This window comes from Ornithorhynchus anatinus, chromosome 2 (assembly GCF_004115215.2).
Source record: "Ornithorhynchus anatinus isolate Pmale09 chromosome 2, mOrnAna1.pri.v4, whole genome shotgun sequence".
Lineage (NCBI taxonomy): Eukaryota > Metazoa > Chordata > Mammalia > Monotremata > Ornithorhynchidae > Ornithorhynchus > Ornithorhynchus anatinus.
This window is the reverse complement of record NC_041729.1, coordinates 21,755,614-21,763,815: the sequence shown is the minus strand read 5'-3', so window position 1 is coordinate 21,763,815 and position 8,202 is coordinate 21,755,614.

Sequence of the window (8,202 nt, the reverse complement as noted above, 5' to 3'; positions counted from 1 at the left end):
CCCAGGACAGGTGCAGGACAGGTCTCTGGGCTGACTCCTCCCCCGGCTCCCACGGCCAATGACTGCCTGCCCCCCCATCCCTCCTCCCTGCCCGGCTTCCTCAGCTTCCCCTCCCACTCTCCGGAGCCGCTGCAGCCGCCGTACAGAGAAGTCATTCACGCCCATCCCCGGAACAGCAGCCTCAAACAACGGCTCTGTTTGTCTCCATCTGCACAGCCCAGCAACAGAGTCATTGTCCCCCCCCAAACTCCGCCAGCTCAGCATCGGAAGCCACCAATGCCCGCCCCCCCCCCCCGCAGCCGGCCCCTCTGCCTCGGCCTGGGGGAGGAAGGCAGGCCCCGGGGTCCTCGAGGAGACCCTCACGGCCCTGAGGCAGGACCAGTTCCTGGAGAACCCATTCAGCTGGACTCCCCGCCCCGAGCAGGTTGCTTGCCCTGCTCCGGCCTGCGGCCAGAGGCGGGTGGACATTGACGCCCAAGCCCCCGGCCCTGGGAGACCTGAGCTCTAGGAGAGTTAGGCTGCGAGAGCCCAGACCCCCTCCTTCTCCTTCAGCTATCTTCTGTGCTCTTCTCTTCTTTTTTTTTTTCTTAATGGTGCTTATTAAACTCTTACTCTGTGCCAGGCACTGTACAAAGTGCTAGGGTAGATTCAAGCCAATCAACTGGTGCCGGGTCCGAAGTCCATGTCCCACTTGGGGCTCACGGTCTTAATTCCCATTTTACAGACGAAGTAACTGAGGCTCAGAAAAGTGAAGTGATTTGCCCAAGGTCACAGAGCAGACAATCTGTGGTGCTGGGATTAGAAATCTGGTCCTTCTGACTCCAAGGCCCATGCTCTCTCCACTAGGCCCCGCTGCTTCTCTGTCTTCCCCATCCCGGATGGCTCACTCCATTGTTCCCCACATCCACAGACCCGATTGGACAGTCATCTATCTTCCTGGGCACAGTTCCCACCCACAAGTTCTGCCCACGAGAGCCCAGTTCCCGGCCACAACAAGGACCCCGCGGCTACTCCGTGGAGCCCAAGGGTTAATCCACTTCTCTGGAGGAACCCCTGCAAGTGTCAGCCATCTGTCCTTCAGGCCATCAAGCCAGCATTCCTCGCCCCCAGCTTCCTAGGAACTAGGAAAGGGTGAGAAAACCTGTGTGGGGGAAGAGCTAGGAGAGCCTCAGTCCAACCAGGAGGGAAGTTGGTGACATCCAGCTGGTGCCCCCCTCCCCGCATTATCAACCTGCTCAGGAATGGGGAACTTGGGGGCCATTTCTCCTGCAAGGGCCAGATTCACAGAGAAAAGAGTCCCGGGCCCGCTGCCTGCCTTCCTCAAGGACATGGCCACCGGCAGTACTGCTCCTTTGTCCTCCTCCACTTGGAAAGGCCTGGAATCCCAGGGACGAAGCCTGGGGACGGAGTCCATGGACGGAGCCCGAGGACGGTTCGGCCGGGCCGGGGAGGTGGTGCCTGCTGCAGGAGGCTTCCTATGCTTGAGGAGTTGAGGGTTGGTTGGGTGGGTGGTAAAGTCGTAGCCCGGCATCCCCAACTGGCAGCCTGCCCGCTCTCCAGTAAGACCAGAGTTGTAGTTTTCCGAAGCTAAATAAAATGCTGAGGTAGGAGTTGCGGGGGGGACAAAGGGTTCCTATCCAACTTGATGAGCGGGCCCAGGTTCCAGTTCCCAAGCCACAGCAAAGCGCAGCAGACTATGGTCCAGCCTGAACTAGGTTCCCTAATCAGTTCCCCTGGATAAACCCACCTCCCCCAGGACTGTTCTCTCCACTCCCCCTCGCCTCCCTTTAGCCGGGCTACTTTGGCTCACCCTCAGGGCCAGGGCTTCTTGCGCCCCAGTTTCCGTCTGCCCCGTCAGGACTTGCTTGGGCCGGAGCTGGGCCACCAGGCTCCTGACACCCAGGACTGCTCATCTCCCTCGAGGGACCCAGTGATTTCTCCCGAGGTGATGTCTGAGCTAAAGCAGAGCCATATTAATAGTGCTCACCCATTCACTCCGCACACCCACTATGACTAGCATTCGCCCGTTAGCAGCCCGTGATGATTGGTTCATTCCCTTGAGGGATTCTCCCCTCCCTGGCCCCATGCTGGAATAATAATAATAATGTTGGTATTCGTTAAGCGCTTACTATGTGCAGAGCACTGTTCTAAGCGCTGGGGGAGATACAGGGTAATCAGGTCGTCCCACGTGAGGCTCACAGTCTTAATCCCCATTTTACAGATGAGGTAACAGGCACAGAGAAGTTAAGTGACTTGCCCACAGTCACACAGCTGACAAGTGACAGAGCCGGGAGTCGAACCCATGACATCTGACTCCAAAGCCCAGGCTCTTCCCACTAAGCCACGCTGCTTCCCCTAAACTAGTCCCCCACCCACTAGACAAATCTGCACTGGCCACTGGGCTCTCATAGCACTTACGTACAAATCTGTCATTTATATAATGTCTGTCTCCCCCGACCGCCCCAGACTTCAAGCTCATTGTGAGCAGGGAATTTGTTTATTGTTGTACTGTACTCTCCCAAGTGCTTAGTACAGTGTTCTGCACACGATAAGTGCTCAATAAATACGACGGAATGAATGAATAAATGCTGCGGCAGCTCCGGACTTTCTTTCTCGAACGCCTTAACCACCCACCCCCACATCCCCTCAGTCCCCTTGCTCCGGTCGCCCCATCCTGCTCCCCATGGCCAGCCCCTCTCGTCACCCCCCAACCCTTCCCCACCTCTTGCAACACCCCATCCCTGTCATCCTGTCCCAGAGGTCCCCCTCACCTCCCCACCCCCCTACACCGACCCCACCAGCTCACTCCCAACCAATTTTTCCTACCCTCCCCACGGCCTCAGCCAAGTGTGGCCTGTGGAACCCCAGCTCCATCATGGAAAAGCTTGATCGTAATCTTCAACCACTTTCCAATGGCTTCTTCCCCACTACTTTCCAACATGCTCCTGTCTCCCGGATCCTTAAAAAACCTTCCCTTGACCCCACAGCTTCCTCCAGTATCACCCTATCTCCCTACCATTCCCCAAACCCCTTGAGCAAACTGCCTCCACTTCCCCTCCTTGATCCCCTCCCAACGGGTTTCTGCTCCCTTCACTCTGAGGAAACAGCATTCTCAAAGGTCACGGATTATCTCCTTGTCTAATCACTGGCCACCATTACACCCTAATCTTCCTCCAGCTCAGCTGCCTTTGAAACTTTCGATCAACCCTTCTTGAAATTTTATCCCAACCTCAGCTTCACAGTCCTCTTGATTGTCTTCCTTATCGCTGACTTCTCCTTTTCACTCTCCTTTACAGGCTCTTCCTCCGCTTCCCACCCTCGAACTGTGGGAGTCCCTCAAAACTCAGGTCTGGGCCCCCTTCAATTCCCCATCTACACCCCACTACCTCAGAGAACTCATTCACTTACAGATTCAATTACCATCTCAACAAGGATGATTCCCAAATCTATCCATCCCGGACCTCTCTGCTTTGCAGTGTTTCATTTCTCCCTGCTTTCAGGACCTGTCTACCTGGATGTCCTGCCAACACCTTAAACTAAACGGATGTCCAAAACGGAACTCCCCTCCCTTTATCTTCCCACACAGTCCTCTATCTTCCTTATTACTTTAGACAATACCACTAACCTTATCTCATAACTCTGAACCTTGACATTGCCCTCAATTCATCTATCATTCAACCCACACATTCAAGTCACCCAATCCTGTTGGTTCCACCTTCACATCACTAAAATCTACTCTTTGCACTTCAAACTGCTATACTGATCCAAGCACTTCTTAGCCTGCCTTGAATTCCCTGCCTCCTCTCACTCCACTCCAGTCCACCTTTCAGTCTGATGCTCAGATCATTTTTCTAAAAAAAAAGAATGTTTAGTTCACATCTCCCCACTCAAGAAACCCTAGTAGTTGCCCATCCACTGCCGCAAAGAAACTCATCAGTTTTAAAAGCACTAGAACAGTTCGCCCCCTTATCTCACTGATTGACAGCCCAGCTCACACACTTCACTCCTCAGGCACCAGTTTGCTCAGTGCCCTGATCTTGTCTAACCAATCCCTTGCCCACATCCTCTCTCTGGCCTTGTACTCCCTCCCGCTCCATACAAGCCAGAACACCTCTCCACCTTCAAATCTTTATTTAAACCTTCTTTTTCCCGGCTCCCTCTCCCCTCTGTCTTTACACTTGGATCTGTGACCTTTGGGACTTTGGTATTCACCCCATCATCCCCATAGCACTTATGTACACTTCTACCAATTAGACATTATATATTTAATATAATGATGTTAATAATAAATGTTGGTATTTGTTAAGCTCTTACTATGTGCAGAGCACTGTTCTAAGCGCTGGGGTAGATACAGGGTAATCAGGTTGTCCCACGTGAGGCTCACAGTTAATCCCCATTTTACAGATGAGGTAACTGAGGCACAGAGAAGTTAAGTGACTTGCCCACAGTCACACAGCTGACAAGTGGCAGATCTGGGATTCGAACCCATGACCTCTGACTCCGAAGCCCAGGCTCTTTCCACTGAGCCACGCTGCTTCTAATATGTCTCCCTCTCTAGATTGTAAGCTTGTAGGTAGGGAACTTGATCCCATCCATCTCTCCCAAAGCACCTCACCCCACCTTACCTCTCTATCAGGTTACCGCTCTCAACTCCACCCTCTCTTCATTCATTCATTCAATAGTATTTATTGAGCGCTTACTATGTGCAGAGCACTGTACTAAGCGCTTGGGATGAACAAGTCGGCAACAGATAGAGACAGTCCCTGCCGTTTGACGGGCTTACAGTCTAATCGGGGGAGACGGACAGACAAGAACAATGGCACTAAACAGCGTCAAGGGGAAGAACATCTCATAAAAACCGATGGCAACTAAATAGAATCAAGGCGATGTACAATTCATTAACAAAATAAATAGGGTAACGAAAATATATACAGTTGAGCGGACGGGTACAGTGCTGTGGGGATGGGAAGGGAGAGGTGGAGGAGCAGAGGGAAAAGGGGAAAATGAGGCTCTCTATTCATCTCAACTCACACGCCCCCCTTTCCCTCCACCGCTCTCGCTCCACTAACCCGCAGCCCTGGATCTCTGCTTCTGTCCGCCTCCTTCGCTCTTATGCTCGAGCTGCTGAGCGCTGCTGGCCAAGATCCAAGCACCAAGCCAAGCTTATTCACTTCAAATTTATCCTTTCCTGCCTTAACTCTGCCCTCTCCTCTGCCAGGCAAAACTACTTTTCTTCCCTCATTGACGGCCATTCCCGTCATCCCCGCCAATTTTTCCGGACTTTTCTCTCCTCAGGCCCCCTGTTCTTCCCCCTCCCCATCCCTCACCCCCAACGACCTGGCCACCCATTTCATCACGAAAATTAACACAATCAGGTCTGAGCTCCCCAAAGTCATCCCTTCCCCTTCTGCCTCCCCCCCAACCCCAACCCTCTCCCCTACTTCCCCATCCTTCCCTGCAGTATCCTCAGAGGAGATCTCCTCCCTTCTCGCATGTGTCACCCCTCCACCTGTCTTTCGGACCCCATTCCCGCTCACCTTATAAAAACCATCGCCCCTTCCCTCCTCCCTTCCTTAACTTCTATCTTTAACTGCTCACTCTCCAATAGCTTCTTCCCCTCTGCCTTCAAACATGCCCATGTCTCCCCCATCCTAAAAAAACTCTCTCAACCCCACTTCCCCTTCCAGTTATCGCCCTATCTCCCTCCTACCCTTCCTTTCCAAACTCCTAGAACGAGTCGTCTACACTACTCGCTGCTTTGAATTCCTCAACTCCAACTCTCTCCTGGACCCCCTCCAGTCTGGCTTCCGTCCCCTCCACTCTACCAAGACTGCTCTCTCAGAGGTCACCCATGACCTCCTTCTTGCCAAATCCAATGGCTCCTACTCTATCCTAATCCTCCTCCACCTCTCAGCTGCCTTTGACACTGCGAACCATCCCCTTCTCCTCCACACCTTATCTCACCTCGGCTTCACAGACTCCATCCTCTCCTGGTTCTCCTTGTCTTTCTGGCCGTTCATACTTGGTCTCCTTTGCGGGCTCCTCCTCCCCGTCCCATCCACTAACTGTAGGGGTTCCTCAAGGGTCAGTTCTTGGCCCTCTTCTGTTCTTCATCTACACTCACTCCCTTCAACTATCATCTCTATGCAGATGACACGAATCTACATCTCCTCCCGTCCTCTCCCCTTCCCTTCAGGCTCGTATCTCCTCCTGCCTCCAGGACGTCTCCACTTGGATGTCTGCCTGCCACCTAAAACTCAACATGTCCAAAACTGAGCTCCTTATCTTCCCTCCCAAACCGTCCTCTCTCTGACTTCCCTGTCACTGTGGACGGCACGACCATCCTTTCCGTCTCACAAGCCCCCAAGCTCGGTGTCATCCTTGACTCAGCTCTCTCATTCACCCCACACATGCAATCCGTCACCACTGCCTGCCGGTCTCACCTATCACCAAGATCCACCCTTTTCTCTCCATCCAAACAGCTACCAAACAGCTATCGTGCTGGTACAAGCTCTCATATCCCAGCTGTATTATTGTCAGTCTTCTCTCGGATGTTCCTTCCTCCTGCCTCTCCCCACTCCAGTCTATTCTTCACTCCGCTGCCTGGATCATCTTCCTACAGAAACGTTCTGGGCATGTCATTCTCCTCCTTAAAAACCTCCAGTGGTTGCCTGTCAACCTCCACACAAAGCAACAACTCCTCACTCTTGGCTTCAAGGGTCTCCATCACCTTGCCCCCTCCTACCTCACCTCCCTTCTTTCTAGTGCCCACCCCGCATGCTCCGCTCCTCTGCCGCTCACCTCCTCACTGTCCCCCCTTCACGCCTATCCCGTCGACCCCTGGCCCACGCCCTCCCGCTGTCCTGGAACTCCCTCTCCCCTCACCTCTGCCAAACCCTCCTCCCCTCTTCAGAGCCCTACTGATAGCTCACCTCCTCCAAGAAGCTTTCCCAGACTGAGCTACCCCTTCCCCTCTGCTCCCCCTCTGCCCTCCCTCCTTCCCCTCCCCTCAGCACTGTGCTCATTTGTATATATTTGTATTACCCTATTTATTTTGTTAATGAGGGGTACATCCCCTTGATTCTATTTATCGTGATAAATGTCTTGTTTTTGTTTCGTTCTGTTTTGCTCTGCCATCGGGCTCCCCGGATTAGACTGTGAGCCCGTCACTGGGCAGGGATTGCCTCTATCTGTTGCCAAACTGTACATTCCAAGCATTTAGTACAGTGTTCTGCACCAAGTAAGTGCTCAATAAATACCATTGCTGGATCGATTTATCGCTCACCAGTAGGGCCTGCCAGCTCTAGGGAGTGTCACCTCCAGCCCCAACTCACCTCTACTTCCTGAGTCATTAACTCCCGCGGCCTTCTAGCCCCTGGCCGAGGAAACCTTTGTCTGGCCCTTTTGTGCCTCATGTTCCTGAGAGAAAGTGGAGGGAGAAGGAAGTGGGGGAAGACGGGGCGGATGAATTTTCCAGTTTCTTTGCTAGAAAAAGCGAGTACAGAGCCCTTCAGTGGTTTGCCCGAGGGCACTTAAACTGGCACCCAGCCTCCCCACTGGTAGTGCCAGGTTCAGGTAGACTCCGCAGCCTGGGTCAGGAGCTGGCAGTCAGGGTGGAGTATTTGGCCAACTTCCCAGATGCAGGAAGGCCCTTTGTCTTGCACAATCAAGAGCGGTATAGGGTGGTTCAGCGGGTCAGCCTTAACCGGCATCTTTCTGACATCCTTTAAAATAAGTGAAAGTCAAGCTAGCCCTTGGGACTACTGTATGGCCCCGACAGAACCCCACGTAAAAGAAGTAGTTTTCAAGATCGGTTCGAGTAGTTAAAAGTCAAACCCAATTGTGCTGGGTTTCAGGCTGGCGGGGAAGCACCTTATCTCATCTGACTTGTCGCTCATATTTCGGGCATCTGCCCAAACAGCCTTCTGCCGCATGAGAGAAATGCACACAACTCCTTGACGCCACCCCCTTTAGAGAGGAGGGCCACTCCCCTGACGACCAATTCCACAAACCTCCCATTCCAAGCTCTCAAAGTCCCGTGTTTCTCAGGGGTGACCAAGGAAGTTCCCGGAAATCATCAAATAATGACTAAATTTTCCCAGGATGTGGGCCGGATATTCGCCCCCACCTTTAGATTAACAGATTTTAGACAGGGTCTTGCCCCTCAGGGAATTTACAATCCAGGAACATTCAGGAACTCTG